This window comes from Pimephales promelas, chromosome 1 (genome assembly GCF_988280905.1).
Source record: "Pimephales promelas chromosome 1, fPimPro1.hap1.1, whole genome shotgun sequence".
NCBI lineage: Eukaryota > Metazoa > Chordata > Actinopteri > Cypriniformes > Leuciscidae > Pimephales > Pimephales promelas.
In genome coordinates, this window is record NC_142769.1 from 44,010,545 (window position 1) to 44,022,871 (window position 12,327).

Sequence of the window (12,327 nt, forward strand, 5' to 3'; positions counted from 1 at the left end):
TTTATCCCTGTGATGGCAAAGCTGAATTTTCAAAATAGTAATATACGCACATCCAAAAACTTAAGGCAGGTGCGCGATCAACTAAAGCGCCTCATTGAAGAATTAGTCAAAATGCGACATTTTTAAATTTAATGTTTAGAAATTTGAAATTGACAAATGTCAAAGTAAAACACTGACATGAAAATAATGGGCTACTTTCTCTGAATGGTTGAACAAAAAAGTAGCTCACACAAAAGCATGTAAGTTATAGAAATAATGAGTCACAATACATCTACAGCATTTATTGATATTGGCGAATATTAAAGGAGTAATTCACTTTAAAAAAAAAAAAAAATTAGTGATAATTTACTCACCCCCTATGTCATCCAAGATGTCCATGTCATTCTTTCTTCAGTTGAAAAGAAATTAAGGTTTTTGATGAAAACATTCCAGGATTTTTCTCCATATAATGCACTTTAATGGGAACCAAACGGTTCAAGGACCAAGACAGTTTCAGTGCAAACTGTTCAACAGGCTTTAAACGATTCCAGACGATGAATACGGGTCTTATCAAGCGAAACGATCGCTCATTTAAAAAATAAATAACAAAGTTTAAGTTTTATAAGCTCAAATGCTCGCCTTGCTCTGTTCTGTGATGCGCGTTCGTTCGTGACTCTCCTGTTCGAACTCGTTAATGAAAATGAACAAATCTTTTTCTGAGTCGTTGAATGAACCAAATGACTCGAAACAAGATTTGTTCATTTTGGGGGTGAGTAAAATTATCAGCAAAAGTTTATTTAAAAATGAACTACTCCTTTAATCTCAACATTTACTAATATATTTTTAGGATCAAAAGTTGTTAACGTCAGCTAATGCACTGTGAACTGAATGTCTATTAAGGCCATCTTCCAAATGACACTCTTCATGTGCACTTGCAATCTCGTGGACTTTAAAATGGGTGTCCCATTTGTCATTTTAGGTTTCAGAAGCGCCCTCTTTGTGGCCGCAGTGCGCACTTTTGCTGAGCCTTCGTGCCAACAGTCAAAGCGACGTTAACGCTGCGTTCATGTGCTATGGTAATTATGGTAAATACCAAAAGCCGACGTGGAAAATGCACATGAACACCCCCTCATGTGGTATTTACTACTGGGCAACTCGTAGAATATTTTGATGGACGAGTTGCCGAGCACCGCGAGAGTCGTGAATGGTAAAAAAATTATATACTATTCATGATCTACAAAATATACAGCATATTATTTACCTTTTGAGTTTTGATAAATCATTTTCTTGCTGTAGCAGATGACTTAAGCAATCTAAAATAGTTTTAGCTAAATAACAGGTCTGGATCTCCATCTTTTTACCACATTACGACAACAAAAGCACTTACACGTGAACGTAACACACTGGTAAATACCAGTTCACAAGTGGAAATATCCTATTTTCCATAGCACGTGAACGCAGCATAAGTCAAGAAAAGTTCGTAAGGGGTTAGGGGGTACTTCTCATTTCTTATTTGTGCTTCCTTGTTACCTTTCCTTGCTTCCTTTCTGCTCGTCCTCGCTCCACTCTCTTAGGATGCGAGGGTGTATCCTCGCTCATGACTCCTCGGGAAGCTTCCTCACTCCTCGTTCTTCGCTTCCTTGCGGTGCAATGAGAGAAATGAGAAGTCAGATCTTCAAGATGATCGGTTTCCAGGTCATGGGAAACAAGGAATCATGAATTTGAGTATTGAGAAGCAACCAGGGTTCCATTTGGGACAGGGCCTAAGTAACATAAACCAAGGTTAATAAATACTGTAAAAGTATATTGCTCATTGCAAGTTCATATTTGTTAATGCATTAACTAATGTTAACAAATTTTACCTAATTGTAAAGTGTTAGCAATATTAAAAAAATTGTTTTTACATATATTTCTTTCTCAGAAGTGTTCAGCTTGGTATAATTCCAGTAAATTGCTTTGCAGCCAGTCAGTCAGTTTAAAGTTTACCATTTTTGTGTACAATTTGCATCAGCCGGCCAGTCAACAGACTTGGGCGGTCCATGGGTGTACCGTCTGAGGCTGAACCTCTATTTGACAGCACTTTATCTAAACACTTCCTGTAATGAAGGTCACCGATGGCCAAGTGAACCTGCTGTCGCTCCTCAGATCTCCTGAAAAGCATAACAGCCACGTGTTCAGCGCGACGAGGTGCTTGATCTGAGAACAGCAGTCGGCTGTCCAGGCCACCCACCGCTGCTGGGTTTTGTGTGAGCTCTACAGGAGGCTGTTGTCCCTGCCACAGTTGGGCCTTGAACTTCACAGCTGTAAAGCATCAATGCCATCAGCCTGTGAATCAAGCTCTAGTTTGGATATTCACTATATAAAGGAAACTGTTGGAGACATGGGCCGTTTCTCAAAACCAAGAATGCAAAGAACAGACTTGTGTTCTTGAGAAGAAAGTTCTTGCTAGTTGTTCTTGGAAGAACGAACTCGAGAGGTGACGAGCACACAGAATGCTGCTGACAGTTTGAGACGATGTGTTCTTGCTGGTATTGCGCAATAGTAACGTTACCCTCGCCTGCAGTGCCCAAACATAACGAGAATTATTGACGTTAACAGCCTATCGCCCAAGCCTAAGGGATTACTCTACATACACTACAATGTAATGTATATTCATAACAATAAAGCAACACCTGTCTCATTTTAATTCTGCTTCTGTTGTTTGTTTGTGTACATCACTAGCCAACGACGGGAAAAAACGCCGGTAATATTCAGGTAACTTAAAGGTTCTCAAAGCGATCCTGGGTGTTGACGTTCGAATATTTTCAAACAAATCGGAGCTAGACCCTCCCTCCTCCGCATCTCATCTCATCTCCTCCCCCTCCCTTCCGTGCTTCCTGAAATAATTGTGAACGTGCATAGTTCTAGCTAATTATATCCTTGTGTGGGTTTGGCGAACATAAGCGTCAATTTAGAAGAAAAAAAACAATTTAACGTTACCCACCTGTCAAGCAAAAACAGAGCAACCTGAATGTCGGACTGGAAGCCCTTCTGCCACCGGAGTTCTCGCCATCGTTCAAAAGCTTTGCTACCGATGTAAATTCGGAACTTCGCACGTTCTTTATCCGAATCCTTCTTCTTTTTAATTTGTTCCTCAGAACGATGTCTATTTGGTCGTGTGTCGGTAATTTTTCAAACTTCCCTCTGATGCTTCGCTCTCCTTCACACACACACACCCCCTTCATGTGCACGCGCACTAACCACCCAGACCCACCCTCAAATACTTCTTGCCAGTGATTGGCTGGAACACTGTTTGTTAGGTTTCATGGTCCGGGTAAGACATGTTTTGTTTTTGTCAAATGATTGTTTTTGTTGCCGTTTGTGGAGCCTGTGGTGTCTACAGAGACCGCGTTTTTTTACAGTGTGTTTAGGGGACAGGCAGCTAGCCGATAGTGAGGAGACGTTTGATGTATGTGACAAAAAATGTTTTGGCCCAGCATCGCTTAGAAAACCTTTAAAATTGACCTGCCTCTCTCTGCTTCCCGCTCTTTCCACGAATGCCGAAATGAATTATGGGATATTTCTGCGTCAAGTTCACACAAGTTACCAACCGATGCATCCTCGGTAAAATGGGAGTGTCAAGAACACATCCAGGATTTTTAACCGTTCTTGCCAAAATGCAAACTTGTCTATTGGGACAGTACTTGGGCCGCGACTGATGACGTTTCACAAGTCCACAAGATCACAAGTACAGACAAGAAGGCATATTGAGAAACGGCCATGGTCTGCCAAGCAGTGCATGAGCTCTGACATGTCACGCAGTGATGGGTTTTAGTCATTGTGTGAAGATCAGCCAATAACATATGTAACAAATCAGACAGTTGACGCTAGCCATTGACATCCATAGAGGGAAAAAAAGCCAACGGCTACCGTCAACTGTCTGGTCCCCATCCAACCAGACAGAATTTGAGAATATTGGCAGAACTTGAGAGCAACGGCAAAAAATCGCCAAAAGTAGGTGTGCAAAGCTTGTTGCATCAGACCCAAAAAGACTTGAGGAGATGCCCAAGGAGATGCCGGTGTGATGAAAGACCGAAGTGTAACTGAAGGGAAGGAGGAGCTTGGTGGAGCCGAAGGTGGGAGGAGTCAAGGCGGCGAAGCAAGGTGATCAGAGGCTGGAGGCGGAGCCACAGGATCCTCGCTTAAGTGCTGATGGAGGTTGCTTGACCTGGCGAAGGGCTGCAAACTGGAGGACTGGCTGAGACCCGAGGAGATCAAAGGTAAGGTATAGTCCATTGTGCTGTCTAGAAACAGCAATGAAAGTTCAAAGCAAACTTATAGACCCCTTTTGCGCCGACGTCACAGTTACGTCACGGCGCTAGCTGGAGGCAAAACAAAGTGAAAACTGGAGGCGGCCAATGCAAACCAGCACAGATTCGGCTACATAATAAGGAGCTTAAATTACTTTGATTATTTTTAAATGTCATCTTATTGTGTTGTTTGGTGCAAGTATCAATGAAAAATGAATATGCTGTATCTGGATTTTTTATTTCTAGAAAATATTCACATGATTAAAATTGCACCATAATGACACTTTTCACATTGTCGTCTTCTCTGCCCTGGCTCGGCAGAACTGCGGATCGTACACACAAGTCTTGTACAGGTCCATTCAGCACATAGTTATAGGCATCTAAAGATTTATATACCTTCAGTTTCTCTATAAGGTAGGTGTAGAAGTCAGGCCACTCACCCGAGGTAACGTTAATCCTGTCAGATCGTCCACGCATTGAGTGAACGTGTAGGTGGCTACGGGTCGGCCAATCTGGTTCTGTCCGTTAAAAATAACTTTTGGAAATAACAATCGCGGTCATGGACAGTGAGTGAGTGACCTTACATATTAAGATAAAATCTGTTTTTCTCCAGTCATTGTTAAAAAACAAGCTAATAAAACTCGCTAACTAGCATCAGTGAAGCGGCCAGAGGGATCGTTCTGCCTCCACTGAAGCTCCGCCCACATAAAAACATCACCATGTTTACCAACTGAAAAGGGGTCTATAAATCACAGTCCAAAGAATTTATGGTGCTCTCTAGAAACAGCCATGAGGATTCTGAACAAACAGACGTCACGGCGGGTGGTAGCTCTGTCTGAAGGAGGCTCACATAATTTCTCCATGGTCGAAGGTGGTGATACAGGCTCTGGGTCTGGCCGTGTTCTGAACTAGAGGTAGACACTCTCCAGACACCGGATGATGGGGTCTCTCCAGTTAAAGGGATAGTTCGCTTTGAAATTAATTTTTGATATGTTTTAGCTTACCTCAAGGGCATCCAAGATGTAGGTGTCTTTGTTTCCACAGCATTTTCAATTTTGAAATTTTTTGGTCAAACCGTTGTTGTCTGTCAGTCATATAATGCAGGTCTAAGGAGCCCACCTCAATGAAAAACAGGAGAGAAATGACTAAAAACACAAAGCTCTGCACTCATAATTGAGTGCACACACCATCCAAAATAAAGACCACCACAATAAACAACAGAACTTGAAATACGAGACAATGCTTGCTGTTCATGCCCTCATATGCACCAGTTAAAAATTATATTTGCCAAACTTCTCAGAACTGCCTGGATGCCTGAAGCTGTATCTCTTTGAGAAAAATCTGTGGGCTAAAGTCACTTAGTGAAAAAGGTTACATAACACGCAATAACAGACACGGTGGCAGAAGTCGATAACTTCAGACAGAGATGTACTCTGCTCCAAAGAGGTTAGCACAGTCAAGTGAGGTATTCTAAAGGCCAAAAATGGCCATCTTGCATTCATTTTCACACAGGAAATGAGATTCATGTGTTTTGAGGCCAAGGTATTTGAACTTAACCACCATGAACCACAGAGACCAACATGTTTTACATTTTCCTGACAGTGGTGAAATTCTTTTGTGGAACTGATAGAATTCTTACCAGTTTAACTTTAAATTTTTGCACATTTCTTTTCTACATTCATTACAGTTTGATTTCATGCAGTCTTAAAAGTGAGTGCTGGGCTATAATAAAACCTGTGTAAGGCAATTGAGACAATTGTAATTATTTACTCACCCTCAAGTCGTTCCAAAACATGTATGGCTTTCTCTCTTCTGTAGAAAACAAAAAGAGATATTTTAAAGATGTTCAAAAGGTTTTTTTGTCAACACACTGAAAGTCAATGGGGTCTAAAACGTTTGGCAAATTAACAGACCATTGACCAATGAAATGATAAAAACAGTGAACAAGTCACCATCTTGAGAGTTACTATTTCTGTCAATCATTTTTCTGTGTGGCCTGTATATGTAAAATATATACAATTTGGTTCTCCTTAGAAAGTACACACACTTTCTATAAAACCATGAGTTACTTGACACAATTTCATGGTACGTTTACACAACAATTATGTACTAAAAAACAGAAACGTTTTTTTGTTCGTCTTTTTGCAACAGACATTGTCTGCGTCGTCAAAACAACCCCCTTTCACGTGGATTTGCGAAAACAACTAAAAACACTGTATTATTCAGTTGTTGGCAATGCCACCTTGTAAAGAAACACCTGCCTATTATCACTTTTTGGGTTTTGTTTCTCTTTTCTGGTTCTTGTCTATCATGTGATCCTGTCATGTGTTCTCTTCTTACTTCTTCTTGCAGAGTGGGGTTAAACGCCCCACACCTGTTTTTCCCAAAATAACCACTAGATGGAGTCAAGATAAATTTGTACTGTTGCCATTGACAACAACGGGGCTATACAAATCTCCATGGAGAAACCAACTGACACCAGTGATGTATTCGAAAAGAAGAGGATTGTGGAAAATGCTATAATTTTCAGATATTGGTAAACAAGTGTTTAAGAGAATATTGTTCTGCAGGATATCACAGTGATGTATGATAGATGAATAGAGAAGTGTATAGTTTGAGAGCTTATGTAAATAAGGATTGTAAAGGGGTAATACCTCCGGTGGGGGGTAAAACAATCACAATTACTATAACATATGTCCCAAATCCTTTTTTTTTTTTTTTACACATAATGCAGTATAACTACATGGTAAAATCAAAACATTTGAACAAAACATAAATAAATTACCTAAAGTGAGCATTAGCCGGCTAGCTAACACAGTTAGCTGCTCACTGATAAAAATTTGGATATTTTGGACATTCATGAAATAAATATTAAAATATATGCGCTTTAATAAATTACTTGCCTTTTACTTTTAGAGATTAAAAGCTAAAGTCTGTTAATTTCGCTGTTGATCTATGAAGCAAACTGGTTGGTTAGAAAGGGGTCTTTTTACCCCACCACTGGTACAAAAATATTTTCACTCAAAATACTAAATATTTACGAAAGGCTGAGCAATTTTAATATTTGGTGAATTGAATAACTCTTGCCATAGTCACTCAACACTGGGATGGCAATTCTGGTCACATTTATTATGTTTTGTTTCACAATAATGTCACATTTAGGGGGACGTTTTACACCTCTATGTGTTCCCCTGTCTGTTGTGTTCAACATGGTGTTGCTTGTGTCGTTAGTCTTGTGTATTTAAGAGCCCATTTTTGCCCTGTGTCTTTGTCTAGTATTTTGTGTGTGTGTGTGTGTGTGTAACTGCTATTTGCCTCATGTCTATGTTCTTGTTTCATGCCACACCATTTTTTGTTTTATGTTTGATTGTTTTGTTAATAAACTGCACTTGGGTTCTCAAGCTTGCCTCTAGTGAGCTAAATCATTACAGAATACAAGAGCAACGTTGGACCCAGCAATTTGTCTCTTACGCCTCAGCCAGTTAATTGTCCAATTGAAGAAAATGTGGAGGAGTTTTTTTTTTTTTTTGCTTTGTCATAGGATAGATTTTGGTGGATGAGTCCGCAAGCCCACAGTATCCCTTCAGCATGAGCCTCGTGTCAGTCCTGCCGAGCCAGAAACTGTTCGCGTCATGCCCGCCAAGCCAGAGACTGTTCAGATCAACTTTAGTCCTGCCGAGCCAGAGACTGTTCATGTCATGCCAAGACGGCGCCGCCCTGGCCACTTCTATGACGGCTCCGCTCCACCACCGTCCTGAACTAATGTTTTAGATTTTGATGGCCGTTTTTTGTAACCGCTGTTTGTAAGCCTCGTGTCAAATCTATGTTCTTGGCTGAACACGTAATAAGTATACGCATGATGTACGCTTTTCACAAATTTGTGTTTCAAATTGTTTCCAAACCTTCGGGTAAATGAACGGCCAAAACACAAAGTTTTCTGTTTTTAGTTGAAACTGATGTCGTGTAAAATGCCCTCTAAACAAAATCTCATTGCATGTAAATTTTCCAGTTAAGGAGAAATGTCTTAAATGTACAGTATAACATTTTCATGTTTAAAAGGTTTTTTTTTTCTAGCATCAAAGTATATTTACAAGCTGTTTAATTAATAGAATTCAATCAAAATAAAAATTAATTTCGTTAAAATTTTACCCATTAAATGATCCCATGATGAGAACCCCTAAAATGTTCTACATATGACACACCTACACTTGTAAAAAATATTTTCAAGATTTGTTATCACAACATATTTTCTTTTTCCAAATCAACTTTATAATAATTTATTTAGTTGAGATAACTTATTATTTTGAGTATGAATATTTTATTTTATTTTGAATATTTGAATATTATTTTGAATATTTTTTTTACAGTGTAGTTGTAGAAAAGGCCCCAAAGTTATTTTAGTGTTGCTATTATTTAGTGTAGTTGACCATATTAGGGTTTATGTTTCACATTGACTTCCGTTGATTCAGCGCTTATAACGGTGGCTGAGGCGCGCGCTGGTTTGTATACTATCTGACATCACATACTTAGTATGCAGTACGATAGAGATAGTCGGTTGGTCAGTCGGTTGTGTGAGCTGCACTTTCCCTCAGAGTGTGCGTAAATGAAAAAAGTAAGTAAAACTGTGGTATTATATAAGTAGTTATTTCTGTTATTTGATGTAGATAAGAGTTAGGAGTTTAAGGAGTCGATTTGAGACTGAGGTGCTAATTATATTCGCGTTAGTACATTTCACGTTAGAGCTTCGACTCATCTGATTTAGTACGTCAGGTTAAAGATAGTAATATCGTGTTTAGATGTGTAATACTTTATATTTGTTGTTAGGATTGATCAGTACTTTGTGGTTGAGTATTATAAGAAGTAAGTGATGTTAGAATTTTACTTATAATGGAAAATCTGAGGATCCTTTATAAGTGTTTGAATCTTTACATTATTCTTACAGTATTAGAGTTTAAGAGATATACTGTATAGTTATATGCTGATTATTGTTTGCTTTTGTTTAGTAATGTATATTAGTGCATAGAGAGGAATGAGTGCATGCATAGCTGTTTGATTTATTCATTTGTAATTTGTTTCTCTCTTTATAGAGACCACACACACACACACACCAATACTCTCAGAATTGCAAGAAAGAGGAATAAAGAAACAGAATAAGAATTATTTCTCCACTATTTATTTCATACTCTGGAACATTTGGCCTTAAGAGGTGTTCTGGCCGACACACCTGAGTGAACTTGGTGATAAATCCAGAACTAGCACATAGACTGAGTGTCTACCTATTATCTTCACTACATTGATGGTCCTTCGAGCCGGATACACTGGGTTCACATCAGAGATGGAACGACATCCAGAGTATGATGCTATTGGTGCACGTCCCAGACGGCATATCCACCTACCTGTGCGCTATGCAGATTATGAGGTTGATTATAGAGGCTACATCGGTCAGAGGTACAGAGAGGAATCAGAGAGTTCTCACCAGGAGGGAAATGCCAGGATGACGTCCCTCACCTCCCCACCAGACTCTCCCCTGCGACGCCAGAGGCGGGATGCTATTCTTCAGGAAATGGACCTGGGCTATAGGGCTGAGAGCCATCAGCACAGCCAGAAGAAGCAGCTAGCCCCCCAGGCCCAGCGGTTTCCAGAGAGAGAGTTTAGGGAACAGCTACGAAATTACTCTACTCCCTTACCTTCAGCACTGCATACAGTACATCCGCAGAATGACAGCCGAGTTGAGTTAGATGACATTCGTCATGAAAGACACCTCCTGCAGCAGACACAGCGCCACATGGCATCAGACTTAGTTGAGCTTAGAGCTCTGCGAGCAGACATGAGACAGTTAGTGGATTCTGTTCGCAACATGCAGTCTCCAACCTCTCTTCATATCAGAAAGCCAGAGTTAACAGTGATGTCATCACAGCCACTTGTAGAAAGTGAACTCAACGCTGAAGAAGAGGATGATTGGCCTGCACCACCACCATGGCCAGACCCAGTAATTGACGAACTTATACCAGGTGACCGACCTATGCTACATTCACTTATTAGGAGAATAGATGAGGTTCCAAGAACTAAGGAAGAAGCACTGCCACCCCCAGCTCTTGGCATGTTTGTGGGCCAGTCACAAGTTTATCACTCAGCACATGAGGCCCTTCCTACTGTAAAGCCATGGGATGACACTGCCCGTTATCCACCGCCCTGGTTCAAGCCCGTTCAGTTTCTGCCGCAGCCACATCCAGCGGAGCCCAAGTACCCTACAGCTTATGGTGGTCAACGGAGTGACCTTGGCTGCAACCCAACGCCCCAACAGCGACATTCAAGCATGGCATGGGCACAGCCCTCTAAATCACCGCAGGGTTATAACTCCAACATCCCAGAGCCAAGTTATCGTGGGCCACGCCCAACAATTCCCAACTTCGCCAGTCGGGACCCAAGTGAGTTCGCACGGCTCAAGATCTCATTGGAGAACCTCCTACCACATGACGCATCTGAGCTGTTTAAATACCAAGTGTTGGTCGATCATCTGCAACTAGAAGAAGCTAGGTTAATAGCAGATGCTTACCTTAACTCTCTGACACCCTTCTCCGACACAATGGTTGCCCTGAATGACAAGTTTGGCCAACCACATCAGATAGCGCTGAGGCGTATTGCTGCTGTGCTGGACTCACCGGACATAAAGCGGGGAGACTTTGCTGCATTTGAGAAGTTTGCACTCCAAATACAGTCACTCGTGGGAATGCTGAGAACACTAGGCCACGAGGGTGAAGTGGAACTACAATGTGGCTCACATGTTTCTCGTCTGCTGAGCAAGCTGCCATCTGAGCAAAGAGCAGAGTTTCGCCGATGCATGTATCATCAGGGAACAAGAACCCACACCTTAACTAATCTTTCAGATTGGTTGAAGTACGAGTCTTGGTGCCAGGACTTTGAAGGACAGTTAGCTGTGAGAGGAGTGCGGGAGAAGCCAGTGTTCCGTCAAGAGGGTAGGAAGGGTAAGCAACCTACCTCTGTCCTCCATGGTGTGAAGGACACAGCTAAGAAACCTGAGGTGCCAGTGCCACGCAGCTCCTTCAAAGCGAACAAGAGCAAGCCATACTGTCCATTCTGCAATAACGAGGAACACTACCTCAGCCAGTGTACAGAGGTATCCAGGCTAACTAAGGATCAGCTGATTGAATGGATAAAAAGGAACAAGAGGTGTTGGCGATGTGCACGGCCACACCAGGCGGCTCAGTGCAACTTAAAAAAGACATGCAGCCTCTGCCAAGGGAAACACCTCCAGGTTCTGCATGAGGTGAATATGAGGTCACCTAAGGAGGCATCGCCAACACCGGCAGCGGAAAGCCAAGGCTTAAGGGGCACAACAGAAGTTCTGTATTTGGATAGACCCACTGAAGGCAGTCGGGTTCTTCTGAAAGTTGTCAAAGTCCGCATTCACCATGGTGACCAATCAATCAACACCTATGCCATACTTGACGACGGTTCAGAGAGAACTATGCTGTTGCCAGATGCTGCGGAGAAGCTAGGTGTGCAGGGGATTCAAGAGGACCTTCCACTACGCACAATCAGAGATGAAGTGCGGACCCTCCGTGGTGCATCAGTGTCGTTCTCCATTTCCTCGCCGTCAAAGCCAAAGTCTAAGTTCAAGATTAGAGGTGCATTCACCAGTGTTTGTATTGGACTAGCTGCACATACTTACCCCATGGAACAACTCAGGAACACGTACAAGCACCTCATTGGCCTTCCCATACAGACCCTTATGGATGTTAAGCCCTTGCTTCTAATTGGGAGTGACCACCCCCATCTCGTCACTCCCATTGAACCTGTCAGATTAGGACCTCCAGGAGGGCCTGCTGCCATCTGCACAAGGCTGGGCTGGACACTGCAGGGCCCAGCGAGTGTAGTCTGTCACCTCACCCAACCACGGCAGTGTCTATTTACAACAGTAGCACCCCACCAGAGCGAGCTGATGAAACATGTTGAGAGATTATGGCAGGTCGACGATGTTCCATTCAGAAGTGAGAAACTAGTTACTCGCTCAAGACCGGACCAAGAGGCCATCCCC